The sequence below is a fragment of the Cucumis melo genome, chromosome 3, assembly GCF_025177605.1.
Source record: "Cucumis melo cultivar AY chromosome 3, USDA_Cmelo_AY_1.0, whole genome shotgun sequence".
NCBI lineage: Eukaryota > Viridiplantae > Streptophyta > Magnoliopsida > Cucurbitales > Cucurbitaceae > Cucumis > Cucumis melo.
Genome location: NC_066859.1, coordinates 19,703,490 through 19,723,249, shown reverse-complemented (window position 1 = coordinate 19,723,249; position 19,760 = coordinate 19,703,490).

Below are 19,760 nucleotides of genomic sequence, written 5' to 3'. Positions count from 1 at the left end.
TTGACATCAGCTTCTTCTTGATGAAAAATAGCCAAACACTAGCTTGATAACTTGTAGAAATATAGAAATTTTGGGTGTGATAAATTGTGTGAGAAGAGTTGGTACCTCTTCATTACTTGTTAAATACAAGTTATTATGGTCTTTTAGATAGAACAATGGAGCCAAAATGCAAAATAAATTTATCACACCCCCGAATTTAGAACAATGCTTGTCCTCAAGCGTCACTCCGTATCACTCGTTGTCCCCAAGCACAATTCCATCTTAAAGACTTATCTTCCTCTTCGGATCCCTAAACTTCTCATGAAGCGTGTTAGTCTTACTCACTATTCAGGTTTACTCTCATCATGTACTCTCTATTGTGAAAATACTTTTATGTTCAAAACATTGCAAGCTTAGTACTCAAAATATCCTTGTTCATTCCCTATAAAAATATTATTTTTAAATTTTAGAAATGGCTAAAATTTCTAAAAAGTTTTGAATCCTTTTTTCGGTAAAGAATACTTTTTATTTACTTAACTAACTTAGCATTTGGCGTTGAGTAGGAAATCATAGGCACTCTAGGAGAGTATTCCTCTCCTCAACTATAACTCTTATTGCCATTTATTACTCAACTCTCATACTTTCGCGTTTGACGCTTTGCTTCTTATTTTTTTAGTGAGAGGAGACAACATTGGAGTTGTTATTTATATTGATTAAAATAATGGAAGAAATTTTGGAAAATTTCACAACTTTTGGCTTTGTTTCAATTTATGTTAAAATGACTTATAGGGTTTTCAAAAGGTTCCAAAAGCTTTGGCTTGGACCTCGCACACCCCCAAATTTAGAATGTGGCAGTGTCCTCCTTGCTAAAAAAAAAAAATGATAAGATTTGTCGCAGAAAAATCTTACAAAAGAGGTTTGAGGTAAAGCTTGCTCGCTTAGTCAACTTTCTAGAAATATTTCCTAAGTAGGTTTTCTCAACAAGCTAAACAACTAAATAAAAAGAGAAACTTTGTTTCATAGAGATTATATCATTGAAGTTACACAAAACCTTAAGGCTAACGTGGCAGTTGAGAATGAGCTCGCGCATGACGTACTTCTATATCATTCCCTATAAAGGGTCTTGATACCTCTTTCGAAACTTTAGGTATAGGTATGATGCTACAAATTGTTGTGTAGAGATAACATGATGTAGCTCTAAACTGAATGTCATTCCGTACTGCGTTTTGCTCGACCAAACTCATAATCAACTTATTCTGTACCTTGAGCTCTTAGATTTGCGTTTTGAGCTATTAGTTCTATGTTTGGATCTCTTGCACTTCAAACTTGAGTCCATTAGCTTGAGTTTATTGATGAGAATTTCCATTGTCAATCTTAAGTTCCAGGTCTTGTACTTTCTTCTGAGTCTACAAATGTATCTCTTGTTAATGACTTTGGCATTGGATTACATGTTCAAATTCTTTGTCCATTGGTTTGCAAACATACTCATCAATGAATTTGAAAGTGTAATGCTCATCAACAGCTTCTTCACCTTCCTTTACCGCCTCCTTTGTTTTGCGTTTTGCATTGAGGCTTGCAAACTTTGCTTTGGCAGTGAGGAGAGGCTTGTCTCGCCATCTACCTCAGGGGTTGTTTCCTTCCCCCTTTAGAGTGGGTCATTAAATGCCTCGTTTAGAATTTTCTTCTTGGTGACACCACGAGGATCATGTCAAATCTTTAAACTCCTTAAACGCGTCATCTATAAATGTTGATGGGTCAGAGATGAATTCTTCAAATACATTTTGGTTGGACTATTCAGGGTTAGGCAATTTGGGTTGGACGGGTAATGTTCTGACAAGAGTTTGAGAAGGGTCCCTTTACCATGGGAAAGAGATCTTGGTTGGACCATACAAAACTAAGGCAAGAGATTGATTGGGTTCTTGCATTGAAGAGGAAGTAGGGGGATAGGTTTTTAATGGGTGTTAGGTTTTTAATGGGTGTTATGGCTTTGGATTCAGAGGGGGTTGATTTTTGGATTTTCAGGAAGGATTAAGATGTTGCGGCCTTAGAGGATTTTGGTTTGGATTTTGAGGGCAGGAAGGTATTAATGGGCCTCTTCTTTGCAGAATTGGTGGTTCACGCAAGAGGCAAGGTGACCTTAGAAACCTTGGCCTTTAAGGATTTGACTCTCTTCGATCATGAGGCCTCTTCCTCGTCTTGGCTCTTGCATTTAAAGGGGACATTATTTTCCTACTCTTCTTCTTCTTCTTCTTTTTCTTCTTCTGCTTTCACTTTGCTAACAACCTTTGTTTTCTTTTTCTTTAGTCTTCAGGTGTTTGGTTGTCGCCTTATTCTCGTGGATAGCAATCACATGACGAAAGGTTGATGTTGTGCATACTTCATCCTTCACCGCGACTTGAGAGAGTTTTTCCAAACTAAGACATGCGTTTATATAGAGCTGTTCAATGAGGTTCGGAAAGGGCTTCACTCAGCGAGGATGCTTAACCCAAGCGACTAGATGCTTACATATTATCTCGCCTATAGTCACTGGGATCTCTATCATAATGCAGTATAAGAACATGATCCATGGATATGGTGCTGTCGTGGCGAGTTGTATGATATTCTTCTTAATGAAGACCAACCATAGACTAACCGCAGTGTTTAGGTTGTGCGAAAAGAGCTGGGTACTTACCGGTTGGTGTTCTATCCCACTTGGTCCCTGGCCAAGCAACATTTGCCAATACGTCTTGCATATCGCGTTCCTTTGGGTTCTTGAATATTGTGGGTCCAATTTCGTTTTTTGTCAAACTCGTACAACATATTAATTGCTTCTCACCCAAAGCCAACTTTCTATCCTTTTACCTTTGCGTAGTATTCCTCTTCATTGATGTATACTACGCCTAGTCTTATTGCATTCACCCCTTGGAAAAATCTTTTCCATTTGCACGTTCTGATGGTTGATGCGAATAAGTTTGGCATGTTGCCCTTGTATGGATAGAGCCCTTTCTCTACTATAAATTACTTACTAACTCGTGTTGTGGAGATGGGCCCTTCTCGATTGCTTTCTTCGTCATCTTTTTCACTCTCTTTCTTAGGACCTATTCTTTCCTTTTTTGCTCGCCCTTAGGTGAATTGTTTTCTCGAACCTTCTTCTTTATGGTGACTTTTCTCTTTTTAGTAGGTCTCACCATATCTTAGTCCTCCAAAAAACTTAATTCGCCAATCTCTTTATCAAACTCCTTAAAGTGTTCCTCCATCGTCATTTCTTTTGCTTTACCCTTTTCTATGAAGAGGGCCACTTTTTCAACTCTATTGAAGAGTTCTTCCCGCTCCTTAAACTTTTCTTTATTTTATTCTACTAAAGTCTTAAGCCCTGGTGCCTTGAACTTTATTTTCACTAGCCCAAACTTGACCTTTTTGCCTTTTCTAGGATCTTTTTCGTCATCCTATCAAATTCAATTTTGACAATTCGCGAGGAGGCATCTTTCTCGCATTCTTCCTCTTCTTTTCCCTCCTTGTCATGTACTTCTTTCTCTTGCCTTTTCTTCTTCTTCTTCCTTTCTCTTCTTCTCTTTTTCCTCTTCCTCTATTCTTTCTTTCCTTACCTCTTCCTCCTCTTCTCTTCTTTCTTTTTCCTTTATGCTTATTTCTTTAACCATTCACTTCTCATCGTTTCCTTTAAGCATTCTCAACATTGCATCTAGATTCTCTATAGTCATCTTCACTTCTATGCCATTGATAACCATTGGCTTCAATGCTTCTAAGTTCACCATCGTGGGTTATTGTGTTTGGCTATGCTTATTTTGGCACAAGCCCGTGGGAATGCATGATTTCGGTATCATCCTTAGGGTTACTGGCCTCGGGTGTCATCTCTTTCTTTAGAGATTTTTCCATGGCTTTCTTTGCAAACGTGTTTGATAAGGAATAAGGAGGACTGAACAGAAAGTAAAAGATAAGGGAAAGGAAGAATTACTTGCTTTGCTAGAGTAGATGAATAGAAGGTTTAGAGAGCTCCAAAATTCTTGAAAGACTCATGTAGCGAAAAATTTAAATTTAGGGTTTTAGAGGGGTTTTGTTTGGTTTTTTTCGGACTTAGTGCATTCTTAATGAAGTGTTGTATGTAGTGTATTTATGCGATGAGACATGGTCATATCATGTTGTATGCTCTCTATGTGTCGTGTTCTAATCTAATTACTAAGTCCTCATTGAGTACAAGTTTTCCTACCGCTTGCCCAAGTGTAAGCGAAATAATAGGTTTTCCTAGATGATCCAGGGTCAAACATAGGAAATTGATATCAAAGCTTAGTACTAGGGTTCATTCTTCATTTAAGAGGTATAAAAGAATAAATTATACAGTATGAGAAAGTGTATGTTTAAACTATATCTACTTATCTATATTACAGAATCTGTAAAGGGGACTTAAGATGGATGCGAGATGGGAATGTGAACTAACTTGCATAAAAAGAAGGGGGCAAAGAAAAACCTATGTATTACTAGGTGATTAAGGAATCAAAGAAACTTGATGTGATATAACTTAGTTAACTAGCTTATGATTAAGGTGAGCACCTCTCGGTGTCTTTAAACACCACACTTGCTCACCTCTCGGGATCCAAATGACTAAGTTAAGTTAAGTGAGATATATCTAAAATGCTTCACTTACAACACTTATAGACCTTCTATTTTAAGGGTGAAAACCTTTCGACGTCATATACCCACACTTGTTCTCCTTTCGGAAATAAATGAATGAAGTTATCTCGTTAGGGTGGAGTTTGTCTCCAAACTCCTCATTGCGCGTGTTACTCCAAACTCCTCTCTGGTAGTTGGTGATAAATACTGGCCAAGTGATGATTATAGCTCAGCTAATGCGCTAAGAGTTATAAGCTAACCTTCTTATCAAGAACTTATCATAAGACTTAAACTACAAATAACACAAAGATAAATGATCAGTAAAGAGATAGAGGATTGAAACTGGTATGAATTTGCAATGTATTAATGAATATAAGCCTTCAGCCACTATACAATATGAACAAATATATTACAATAAAATACAAAGAATAGAAATAATATGAATGACATTACAAGTTAAGGGAGATGGGTAACGAGATCATCTTCACTCGAACGTTAAGAATTTACTCATTGGTTGACCGGTGAAGAATAAGAAATACTTTACATACGATGGAAAGGCTATTCCTTTCCACCACTCTCTATTTTTTTTTTGCTGGTTCACAGACATTTGGCTCTCCACACGGACGACCTTCGGGTCCATTCAGACTTCCCCATTTTTTTCTTGATGGAGATAGAGCCCTTTATATATGCAGATTTAGATGAAAAATCTAATCTTCTGAATATGTCAGCACCGAAAGTTCCCTCTAGGTCAAGTCACATAAATTCCAACTACCACTTTTGTCTTCTAGCAAATCTCTTATTGCCTACTGATAAGGTTTTCTCGCATAGTCTTCAGGCGAGTTTTTCTACGATTTGCTAGCTTCTTCTTTTATCCATAATCCTATGTTAAGACACTAAACACAAGGTGAAACAAGCATAAATGCTTATGCAAATTGTATTTCCAAATATTTATGATCTTACAACATAAGCTATGAATTTTGACATATTTCTTATGCATTTTGGTCTCATTATTTTGTCTAAAAGGCTATAATAACTTGTATTTCTACAAGTTATCAGGTTTATGTAGGTCAAATTCAACCATGGTTAGGGTTGGGTTACCGTTCGGTTAGCGTTAGGCGTTTTAAATGCAAAGTGATGTTCTGAATCAGATGTTTGGGTTCTTGATGCGCAATTTAATCGTTAATATTAATTCAAAATTTAAATTGAAATCTTTTGCCTTCCCGAAAACCCTAATCATTACAACTTTCCCTTTGCTCGACAAGCTACGCGAGGAAGTTATAACGCCCAAGGCATTGTGCTATAAAATCCATCTCGCGTAGCAGTTTCATGGAGCAAAACCCTATTCTAAATTCCTAATGTTTTACGCAATAAGGCTCACACTTCCTAACTCTTTAAAAAATTCAAAAAATAAAGATAAAAATTAAAATAAAAACAAAAGTACCAAACTTAAACTATCAAATAATTATAAGTAAGCTTTATACCAAGAATAATATACACAAATTATTGATGCAATTTATAATGTAGATAGGGAAAGTTATACGTTACAAAAGCATCCGCACATTCAGGTTTCTTGGCGAGGACAAGTATGATCTCATTGCGTAGTGCTCCGCATAGCAATCCTAACCACGTTGTCTTTTCCTAAACGTCTTTGATCATTGCTACATGTAATTCCTCTCACAATCGCTGATTGCAATGTTACAAATAATTTTTTGGTCCTTTCATCGCGTAGTAAGCTAAAACGGCCTTTCTAGACAGAGGTTTCAATGTCGCAAAAATTGTATTGTTAAACGTCTTCATAACGCAAATTTTACGTCGTTAAAACCCAAAATTCTAGTAGTGTGGATATGTAAACTAACTTGTATTAAGAAAGAGTGAAGGAAAATCGCTCCATTGTAAGCAATTAAATTACGCATAAGCCATGATGCAATAGAGATCAGTTAACTAGCTTATGATTAAGGTGACCACCTCTCAGTGCCTTAAATGCAACACTTACTCACCTCTTGGGATGAAAATGACTAAGCATAATTAAGCGATATAAATCTAGGAGTTGTTGCTTATAAGACTTATAGTACTTCTCTTTTAAGGGTGAGAACCTCTCGGCACCAAATACCCACACTTGTTCTCCTTTTGGGGACACAAGTGATGGAAGTTATCTCGCTTATGTGGAGTTTGTCTTCAAACTCCTCCTTGCAGGCATTACTCATAACCTTACTACTTGCTCTCTCGAGTAGTTAGCGCAATCTAAAGGCCAATTGATGATTATAACTGAACTAACACGATAATCTTCACAAACTTAAACTATATAGATAATACAATATAGATGAATAGTAAAGAATGTACGCCTTAGGCTACTATACAATATGAACAACGTACATTACAACGAAATATACAAATGAAAAGTAAAGAAAATTCCTTTACAAGTTATAGGAAAGTAATGATGGAATCTTCTCTACTCTGACTTTAAACTTTCACTTACAGACTAAACGAAGAAGAAGAAGATGACTTTTACAGATGACGGAAAGGCTAGTCCTTTCCGCTTCTCTCAAAGTTTTCGGCCCATTCAGGCACATCCTTTCTTGGTGTAGAAGGAGACATTATATAGATAACTTTCGACGGGAAACTTCTATCCTTTTGATTCTGTAGTGCCAATTGCAGCCTTAGAAGTCACATCAACTCCAACTACCATTCCTCGTCTAGAAATTGTACTTGCGAGACAAGTTCTTCTGGCGTGATGTTTTGCACGTGCTCCTCTATGACTCACTAGTTTCTTCTTTTATTCATAATCTTGCTTTAAAACACTAAAAACAAGGTGAAAAGGGCATGAAGACTTATAGAAAGTATATTTCCAAACAGTTATGAATTTGCAATAGAAGTTACGAGTTTTGACACATTTACTACACGTTTTGGTCCTATTATTCTAGTTAAGAAGCAATAATAACTTGTATTTCTACAAGTTATCACTAGCCTTAATTTGTTTTCCATGCACTACAGAAAGTGGGGTCACTCCTCACGCACAAAAATGTCGGAAGAAGTGTAAATCACATCGGGAATTAAATTCTCGATTCCGAAAGAAATGTCGATAAGACAATCAGATGAAATGCATCGGGGGACAGATTTTCGACGCGTCACCAACACGGCGTCGGGAATATATGTCTCCCAACGGTAGCATTTTCAACATTATCCATGCATTGAAAATAACCATCCCCGAGGTCCATATGTTCGATGTAAGCCATGCGTTGGAAATAACCATCCCGACGCAACATCTATACCTTATTCCTAACATATGTGGTGTGTCGGGAAATATTTTAAATATATATTTTTTATTTTTGAAATTTTTGAAATTTTTTTATTCAATTATAATATTCGTATTTATTTTCAATTCTAATACGATTTATACGATATTAAATTACAGAAAATTCACAATAAATTAATAAATTTCAAAATAAATATCAAATTGAATAAATATTTAAATATGATTACGTAATAAAAAATATTAAATGTTTCAAAACAAATACACAAAAAATCTGTACAAAATAACGTACATCTTCTAACGAGCCTTGTACGCCATTCTACACCACGAGACCTACAATGATAAAAAAAAAAGTGCCTATGCTTAGTACATATGCATATATCATTGAATAATTATAATGTCATTTCAAGAACTTAAGAATAATGGAAACATATATACGTACTGCAAAGCTAGGGATTATGTGATGGTCCTTACCTTGCCCGAGTCATGTCTTCTATGAGTTTCTACATTCGTTCCACTTCTGAAGCTAACATATCTTGCTTTCTTGTTTGTTCTTCAATCGCTCACTTAGCTTTATCAAGCTCAACCCATATTTGGAGCTCTACCATGAATTGCAAACACAAGGTCGTGGCACTGCTTGCACTGGACGTCTTGCAAGACTTGGGCTTGGGTCCCCAACCAAGGCCTTTTGAGTAGCCCGATCGTTTACCCAGTATACTCTCGCATAACTCGTCCGTAGAGAGTGACTGAGAACACTTTGGGGTAGGCTGGGATTGGAGTTCCAACATTTAATTCTGCAACAAATTTAAAAACTAAATTAGTAAATCACAAATATATTAAAGAGGACAAATAAGGGTAGAGAAGTATTGCTTGGATAACTTACATGCGCATCCTCTGCAACCTGCGATACAAAAGTCCCATCTTAAATATGTGTTTGCTAGAACAACTCCATACAGTCGATCGACTCCCCTCTTTGCTCAGTGAGCTCGTGCTGTCGTTGTAGAAACGACCTATGATTGTAAGGCTGCTTTTGTCTAGTAGCCTTGTTGGTCTGTGATTGCTCGTGCATGAAAATATTTATATTATTTATTTCTTATACACATTAAAAATTGAAAACATAATTAACCATTACAAAGCGTTTAGTTGCTCATTGGAATGCATGACTCATGTAATGATCACAGAGGTAGTACCTATCCTTATTATGTCTCACCAATATGTGTGGTGGGTTGCCACGTGCCTCCTCAAGGTTGTTGTACCTTTTAAAGTGCCTGTGTACTGAGCATTTGATAATCAACGAACCTATTCATTGCTTGATCCTTGAAATAAAGCATGAAAAAATGCTACACATTACAAAAACGATATATTACTTTGTTAACTTAAATATGTTTCAAATGAAAACAGAAATGTGTAATGGACGTACCTGTAGGTCACCCTCGACGACCTCGATGTATTCTCTGCCTACATCCGCCCACTTAAGGCAGTGGACTGGAAATATCTTTCGCGCACACACGCCTATCGCCTGGTTGAAGCTAACAACATGTTGCAATATAGGCTTCTCCACACCAAGGGCGATCGACATCAGAATCATCCTATTGGCGCAAACGTAGTGCTCCAACTCTAGGAGTCGAGACTGTGCACGTGTCCTAATAGTCGTAGTCACAAATGGTTGAGCAGTGCCTGTTGAATAAATTATTTAATGTAAGAAAAAAGTTCAAATAATCATGAGTTAAAACATACCATTAGACTCACCTGAATTTTTGCCCACCGACAATGATCCTCCTACAGGGTTATCTAGATCCTCGACGAACTTGAGGAACATCACATCTATCTCGTCGAAATCGCTTGGGACTGACGACATAGTGCATGTGGCATAGAAAATAAACATTTAATAAGCAAATATGGTAAGATAATCAGATTCAAAATATAAACTATATAAATATATGGGTACATGATTCATCATTATCATTCGTCGTCACTTGTTCTGCTTTAATGTGACAATTGTTCATCCTCATCGCCTCATTATTGACATGACGTACAACCGGTCTTTCAACAATTGTGGGATCAACGTCAGTCCTACACATAGTGTCATCCTCGATGTTTTCATCCACTCGATGACCAACAACGATTGGTAGTACATTCCGTTGCTCATTCTCAATATAGTCCACTTTGGGCACATTCCATTTACGTTTATTCTGGACCACTTGCACAACTTTCCAATTACTACCATTTTTTAGGTTATCTAGGTAAAATACTTGATGTGCCTGTGTTGCAAGAATTACCGGATCCTGGGCGAACAAAAAATGGAACATGTGGATAGCTTTGTACTCTAATTCCACATGTGTTCTTTGACTTTTGTTGGCGTCAATGTCATACCACCGACACTTAAATTGCCAAATACTTCTTCCAATCGAATATTGGACGTGCAACACTCATCCCGAACATCATAGAAATTATTGTCGCCACTTCCATTTGCATCGCTTTCACCAATTACCATCACTTCACTGATTTGTGTAGTGCGCCAGGAATCACATTCTGACGTGTGAAATCTCAGCTCGCCCACAATGCATCTATTATAACAACGAACTTCAAATGATGGTCCCATTGCAAGTGAGTAGAAATTGTGAGATATATTTTCAGTCTCTCGCAATTATATAACCTGAAATCAATGTGAAAAAAATTATATACATTCACGTGCAAATACGTTAGTGCATACATGTATTGTAAGATTTTGTATTGTACGACCATATACATTAGTGCATACATGCATACGTGCACGGTATATACCTGTGCTCAAAACTATTCAAGTATTGTATAATACAAAGTCATACAATACATGGTTGTACGTGCACGAGTGAATAGAATCGTGTCCCAAGCCCAAGTCATAAAGTTTTTGTTTGGCTTCATAAAATGAACTAAGGATAGTACTACTACACATTGGAAACACTGCTCTTAAGAGTTCTAACAACATGTCGAAAAACTTGTTACTCCAACCATTTAGAACCTTTATATGTATCAACTTAACCAAAAAATCCAAGAAGGAAAATTCATAACAACAGGGGTTTAACTCATTACGTACTTCATTCAATAAGTCCCTAATTATGTTTGTTGTATCTTGATATATATCTACCTCAATATTCCTCGATATTTCATCCTCCAAACGACCTTCCTTTATTTCCTCCATCCGTTTAATCGGGATATGTAAATCATTCAACATACCAAACATATCAAAAGGGTTATTACTAGTTCCTTCATCAAAGTTTTCTGTACCTCTAAAGCTATTTGACTCTATGATACACCCGTTCTGTTTAGTAGGGGGATATTCTAGTAGTTAGTAGATGTCATTCCACACCCTCTAATGAGTTCCAATTTGAGTTAATACATCTCTTGCATGGACACCTTATTCATCCGTAGGCATCAACATGAAACTTGGAAACTTCTTAAAATTGGTCACTCCCTCTCTATAATCAAGGAAAAACTTATTCCTAAGTTTCATTCAACCCTTGTCCATCATTAAAGTCCCTAAAACATAAATAGGTTTGATTAGAAGCATATTTTTCCTATCACATCCTAAACTTAATTACTCCCCTGAATATACAATCTCCAAAATTTTCACTAAAACTAACTTCAAACTACAGAGGCAACTATAACTGTAGGATAACCACCACAACCTAATTAACCACAAACAACTTCAATCTTCGCATCCTACCCACCCCTTCCAATAACACTACCTTACAAGCTACCCTACTGCCACATCTTCAAACCATAAAAAATACAAACAAATTCAAAACAAAAAAGGCCATCATAACTGCAGAATATCTGTCCCTAATCAACAACAAATTTATTCAAAAGTACTAAGAAATAAACAACTAGAATAGAACTAAAGGCTACCATAACTGCAGGATAGCCAAAACGAATCTTAACACAAATTACAAAATTTTTAAAACAGTAGTAACCCTCCCTCCCCCCCCTCTAATTCTCAATCCATCCCTTTCAAATATTCAATTAAGCCCATCTCGCCCCTTGAAAAGTTCAATTCACCAATCTCCCCTCCAAAATTCCAATTGAACCCCTCATTCAAAAATTGTAATTCAACCTCCCCTCTAATTCTTAACTCATTCCATTATGTTCAGTTAATTCTAAACCCCCTTCCCCGTGTCAAATTTTTAAATTTTTAACTCAAAAATTTAAATTCGCCAACCCAATTTCTTAAATAACCCTCCTCAAATTGTTGACCTACATTCCAAAACTAATTCAATATTTTAAAACGAATTAAATATCCTAAAACTAATTCAATCTTCAATCTTAAACTAACTTCAAAATACAAAAATATAAACTAACCTACCTAAACTAACTTGAAAACTAACAAGAAATTGCTTTAAACTTACCGGAAATGGAAGAATGGCAGAGAGGGGAAGCTTGGGCGCGACGAGGCAGATGTTCGGAGTTCTCCTTTTTTTCTTCTCCTCTTTCCTTCATTTCAATTTTATCTTTCACAGAACTGAAACAAAATATATTTAGGAACTCTCAATGCACCACGATGATGTTGGAAGTTCTGTCTAATATCCAACGCGATAGTGAATCATTGGGAATAGTTTAGAACATTCCTGATGAATCACTAATGGCATCGAAAACAGGTATAACCATTCCTAACGCCATGCATGTGTCGTTAGAAATCCTGCTCTGACATAATTAATGTTCGAGCTTTTCTCGACGTCCCACACAAGTCGTCGGGAACTATGTTACTTATTTTCGACGCCGGACAAGAACCATTGAGAAAAGATGTTACCATTCCTGACGCCATGCATGGGACATCAGTATACGTTATATATTTATTTTAATTGTGAACTATTCTCGATGCCCTAGACATAGACGCCAAGAATGGCTTCTTGTTTCAACATCCTTCATAAAACGACGGGACAAGGTAATATTAAAATAATGTTTTCATCGTGTCCTAACGTATGCAAAACGACATCGGGAACAGGCGTCTATCTTGACATTTCTTCTTTTGACGTCGTTTTGTGTGTTGGGAACCGGGATTTCTTGTACCAACAGTGGTATCAAAGCCATGTTGCTTCACATATACAATTAAATTTGATTATGTTTATTACGATTAGGGTTTGATATGTCATACATATCTGAGAATTTTGATTCCTCTAATCGTTTACTTTTCTATTTCGTCAATCTGCCACAATCGATTTTTGTTAACAAAATTAGGGTTTGTGAATTTGTTAGATTGATTGATACGAACCAAGAAATTAGAATTGATTCAAATGAAGAAGTTGAAGAAATGCAATACTTGGAAGTGGAAAAATTATTTAGACAACCCAAAAGTCATAAAATTAAATTTTTAAGGAATTATGTATTTCTATAATGTTATGTGTTTTTATTTATTATAATAGTTGAAAGGACATAAAATTAAATATTATGACCTTTCATTTAATATTTTAATTAGTATAAATGAGGTTGTAATTTCCACATTTAAAATAAGAATTGGGATAAATGATATTTGAAAATTCTAAACTATTTAGAATTTTGTTCTTGTGTGTTCTTTGTGATAGAATGCACAAATATTTGGAGCATTCAAGTGAGATTTGATCTATCTTACTTGTGGAGTGCTTTGAAGATCGAGGGTTGATGGAGTTTCTTACTTTGTCCAATCCTTAGTTTCTTAGATCACCTAAGTAACTTGAATCTAGCCTGTCTTAGTGTTTGAAATCAAATCGATTTTTAGGGCTATTAGAGCCGAGTTCTTTGAGTCTTATTGTTTAACATCGTTTTTAGATCCATTGCCCAGGGGTTTCTTATCATCGATGCTAAAATATGTTTTCGATTTGATTAGTTTGTTATGTATGAAACCGAATTAATTGATTAATACATGATGTTAATTCTTTTTGTGTTTATTGATTTTGAATTTTATATGAGATATATAAATTGCATGTCTCCGATTGAATGGTTTCTAATCTATATACCTTTCGGTTGACATGTTTAGATGAGATCAGAAATTTATCATGTCTAACAAATTTGTATTTATTATAATTGTGCTTTGTTAAATGCATTTTTTATATGCTATTTTTTATTTTTGTTATGCCATGTAATTATGGGATAATTTTCATATACTTAGTTTTAACATTAAAACATAATATATAACCCTCTTTATGATATAAGTCGTATACCTTCCATGTGTTACGACTTGTCAAAGCTCGGATCACTTGATATAGGTTACACTTGTGTTAGGTAAGATTGAGTAATGGTGATACTCATACACTTGAACATGGTTAGACTTAATTAGACTATCAAAACTGTTTTGGGCTTAATGTATAAGATGAGATTGTTTTTAACATGCATTGATATGTGATATCTTTTTGTCTCATAAACATTCTAACATTTATGTATGATATAATTGATAAATTTGTTGTCTACCTAAATAACTTGATTTCCAGCATCCTACAAAAGCTAATTTAAAATTTTGTGAAATGTGGATCTTAGCCCACTAAATTAAATTCTTTATTATGAATGATCATATGAGGGTATGAGTTTTAGTGGAAGTGTGCTTATAAAATTATTAATATCAACATTGCATATTTCTTCCTTGTAGAATATTATGGAAAAAACTAAATATGTGGTACCTACCATGTCAATGCAATCTATCTTTGAGAAGGATAAACTAATTGGGACTAACTTCCTTGGCTGGCATCAGAATATCAGGATTGTCCTCAAGCAAGAAAGGAAGTTGTAGGTCTTGGATGAGGCTTTCCCTGGGGGTATGAGTAGCTAAGGCTTAACAACAACAAGGATCATTATGGAATCATTGGAAGCTATGTTTTGCCAACCATCTTTCGAATTGATACACAAAGCCATTAAGTATGTATATGTGAGACCTTGATTACGTTATGAACTTACGCAATAAGACCACACGAAATAGCAATTGGCTGCATTGAGGCTTCATGTGAAGAGAGTTGGCGACTGGAGGGTGTTGTGGAACAAACTGTGTAAGGTGTTCTAGCTACACGATAAGGAAAAAGCTTTGTTGTTGAAATAGAAGGTGATGTGAGCATCCTTCACTATGAAGTAACTGACATCATAAGATTCGCAAGTTGATTTGACTATGTCACCCACTTAGTTTAGGATAAGAGTGGCAGGAACCACGTGGCGTTTTAAGATTGAATGATCCTCACCGCTAGGTGGAGCTAATCATTCCGGCGTGCGAAGCTTCATCGAAAAAGTCTATAAATAAGAAAAGTATGATAAGATTAAAAGCTTATTTTCTACATTGTATTATCTTAGAAAATCGAAGGAATTTGCAAAGAATTTTGGAATCTATACGAGATTGGATTTCGACAAAGAGGTTGCTAAAAGCTCGAGGAGGAGGTTACTTGATTATGAGTGGTTTTCTTTAAAGTGTTGTGAAATAAATGAATTTTCCTTATGAATTATTTATATATCTTTTTTGAAATTCTCGAGTTCAATGATTTATATTATGTTTCTCAAATTCTTGAAATGGGTTTCACTTATAAATGAATCGAATTTGGAAATGAATTTAAATGGTTGTTCCAACATTATTTTTGGTACCGTATGCAATCAAATACCTCATACTTGCTTTGTGATTTGGTGTCGAAGGCCTTATTCTTGTTATGAGATTTAAGATAGGATGCCCTATTTGTGTTGTGTGATCTGGAATAGGATGCCTTATACTTGTTGTGTGATATGGTATGAGATGTCTTATACTTTCTGTGTGATGTGGTATAAAATGTCATTTGTTTGTTATGTGTTCTAGTATTGAAAAATGCGTCATGCATAAGAAAATTCGTGAAAGTTGTTGTATGTATTGAGATTACTCCATACACCCACAACTCGACAATAAGAGTGTGTGACAATTGAGTTGAGGAGGGCACAAAAAGAAGGAATTTGCTATGCGAAGTGATTTTGCACTATGTTATTTTAAATGTGTGATACTAAAATCATTTCCTATGCGATATGATGAAATGATTTTGCAAGGAAATGGTTCTATGAATGATTTTCAAGGAGATTTAAATTAATGTAGCAAAATGATTTGATTTGAACTTATATTTTAATTGAAACATATAATTATTTCGCATAGTACTTGTGAAAAGAAACTTTGTAATGTGTTATGATATGAATTTGTTGTACTAAATGTACTGGTGAAAAACCCCACTCACTAGATCCTTTTGGTCTAATCTTCAAACGTTTTGTTTTCTCCTCCCTCCCCCCCCCCCCCCCCCCCCAAGGTAAAGAAGGACATCCAACATTTGACTTGTAGTCTTGAACACCTGTTGTGCCATAATTGTGTTGCATCATCTTGTTAGTATCCATCAGTCAGCTTGTATAACATGTAGAGTTAGATGAGAAGATTAAGATATTGTTTTAGAATGAAGATTGTTGTTTATTCAACGTGTTATCTCATGGGGAGAAACGTGTTGGATGTTTAGGCGATCACGCCTCAACATTGTTGCATCGAGCGACTTCGAGGTGGGGGCATGATAGTATATAACTTCAAAATAAGGAAGATCACCTATGTGTACGAACATGTATAGACATCATGATCCACTTTAATACAGTTGAGATGAATTGCTTTATCATCAATAAGAGAAGCCAAGTTAGTTTTATTATGAAATCTCTTCCAAAGAGTTCTCCAGTTCAGGAAAAAAGGAAAAAAGGGAGAAGTAAATGTTACTACTTCTTAGAAATTTGTAAAAGGTTCGTTATCAAAGGATAAATTTGGTCCTTCTATATTAAAGGAAAAGAGTATCTCAATTGATAAAAAAGGAAAAGTAAAAGATAAAACCACTACAAAGAAAGAAAAATTGAAAGTTCCAAAGAAAGGTAAATGTCATCATTGCAACAAGGATGAGCACTAGAAAAGAAAACTATCCAAAATACCTTTCTAAACTGAGGGCTAAAAATGTAAAGCAAGGTAAATATGATTTACTCGTTAAAACTTGTTTAGTGGAAAATCATAAGTTTACCTAGATACTAGATTAAGAAGCCACTAATCATATTTGTTGCTTTTATCAGGAAGTAGTTCCTTGATACAACTTGACGACATCAAGAAACTCTCAAGGTAGAACATGAGAGCTAGTTTCGATCAAAGCAGTAGGAGACTTGAAATTGTTTTTTTAAGATAGATTTCTTTTACTTGAAAATGTATTACTTGATCATAAGATGAAAAGGAATTTTGTATCTATCTCATATTTCATAGAACATATGCATAAAGTAACTTTTGATATTAATGAAGCGTTCATTAACAACTTGTATTTGTTAAAACAAACTTACTACTTGCCCTATCGGGTAGTTGACGATAAGCACTAGATTAGTAGTTCACTAGAAAAAGATCAAAATTCTACTCTAATTGCATCAAAATTATTTTAGAAGTTAACATGCAAATTTTCCAAACTAAAACAAATTAAGGTTAGAAGTGTCATACCTTTGAAGATTTCCCGAATCCTTGTAATCTCCTCACGAATTCGAACCGAGACCACCACTAGTATTAACCCGCTATTCTTTGGACCTAGAACCGGGTGGTGGGACCTATTAAATGAAGGAATATTGAAAATTAGGGTTGAGATATTTTGAATGAAAGGAAAAATATTTTGTATTTCAAAAATTATCAAAAAAAACCAAAAGTCTTTTTAAGGTTGAAAAATGGTCTATTTATAAGCAAATTGCATGCAAAAATGCATGTAATTTGTTTATAAAAACTCAACACCTATTATTCCACTAACAATTGGTGGAATTAATCGCCATTCCAATTTCTCTTAGTGGGCTTGGTTCATCACCATGAGCTTCCACTTAGCTCACTAAAAGTTAGTGAGATTATCCAACAAAATGTTGGATTTTTCCACTAACTCTAGTCAAGGGGCAAATGGTCATTTGACCATTCTAGTTAAAGTTTAGTTAAAGTTAACATTTTGACTTGTTACCATTTTGTGCGTCTTGACTAATTCCGACCTCCTGAATTTTCAAAGTCAACAGTCAACATTTTGACTTGTTATAATTTTGACCATTTCCATCAATTTTGAGCTTCCAAATATGAATTTGTATTCATATTTCAAATATTTAAATCATATTTAAACATAAAACTCTATCTTAAAGCTATAACCGACAACTATATCAAATATACTCGTCGGTGTCTCTCTATTTACCTAATTCGAACAATTCGAATTATTTCCAACATGATGTTCTTAGTTAATTTCATATGAGCTAGTAGGGGAACCTAATGGACCTATAGATCATGGGCTCCAACAATCCGAGATTAATTGCTTGAACCCTTTAGACCGAGCTAATTAACATTCGTTAACTAACGGGTCATTTCACCAAAGTTCCGTAGTTGCACTCCCCTCACTATAGATATATTTCTGTCCATCTAATATAACCATGATCAGTAAGTTCATCCTTCATAGGTTGTTCATAATCTCGGCTAGGTCAAAATACCGCTTTACCCCCAAGATTACATCGTGTTCCTTAAGTCCCACTGATCCACTATTGAACAATTGATTTAAGGTACAACCTATAAACCGAATTCCTCTCGGGTCAATGAGAGAGTGGGTCCCCTTGCTCAAGACTTAGACTCATTCCTTAAAGGAACAACCTATCTATTAACCCCTAAAGCGGGTAAGAGTGAATTATGTCTTGCACCCTAACCCTAGCTCTCCATCTAGTCTTACCCTTGAAATGGAAGGCTTATTAGACCAGCGCTGATGAGCTGCCCTCACCTATAGAGATCTAAGGATAATTTCGTGTGAATAGAATTTCATAGTTAGCTCAAGATTAAGTTACCTAGGTCATCATAATCAAAATAGTCAGTTTTGTATATTCAACGATGTTATAACTTAAAAGTGACTATTTCATGGTTCCAGTCTTATGTAAACTCTTTACACAAGATGCCTCTACTTCCATGTCTCTACATGAAAGATTTAGGATCACTTCGTTTGTACTAACTACAAAGCGGGCTACATCCAAGGTATTCCCAGAATAAGACACCTAACCATATTCATACACTATAGACCGTTTGGGCTATATACTCGAACTTGATCCACGTTTAGGTCTCTACATAAAGTTCAAGTCTACACTAGATAGCCTCGGGACCTTAGTTTATTGGATTCAAAATTACAGTATTCAATTTTCACTACTAAGTTCTCAACAACCACTTTATTGAATAGAATGTAATTTAAACTACAAACTACCAGTTTTAGGATAGAAATTCCAACACTACATTCTCTAATATATTGTGTGTTATACCTTTTCCATCCATCATTTATTTACTATTCACCTGTCAATATGTTATCTGTAGTTTAGGTCTGTGATAAGTTCTTGATAAGAAGCTTAGCTTATAATTCTTATCGCATTAGCTAAGCTATAGTCATCATTTTGCTTCCAGTATTTATTGTCATCTACTCGAAAAGGCAGGTAGCAAGGATATGGCTAGCGCACGTAAATAGGAGTTTGGAAACAAACTCCACCTTGGCGATATAACCTCCACCACTTATCTTCCAAAAAGAGAACAAGTGTGATTATTTGGCATCAAGAGGTTTTCACCCTTAAAAGAGAAGCTCTATAAGTATTCTAATTGAAATCTTCTAGATATACCTCACTTAACAAAGTTTAGTCATTTGCATCTCGAGAGGCAAACAAGTGTGGCGTTTTAGACACATTGAGAAGTGCTCACCTTAATCATAAGCTAGTTATCTCAGATATATCGCATCAAGGTTGCTGCATGGTTTAGACACCTAGTAACGTAGAGATCTTCCTTCACTAATTTGTTAATACAAGTTAATTCAAACTCCCATCTCACCTTCATTCTTATATCCCCTTTACAGATTCTCTAGTGTAGATAGTAGATATAGTTTAAACTTACACTTTGCCATATTGTATAGATAATTCTTTTATACCGCCTAAATGAAGAGTGAAC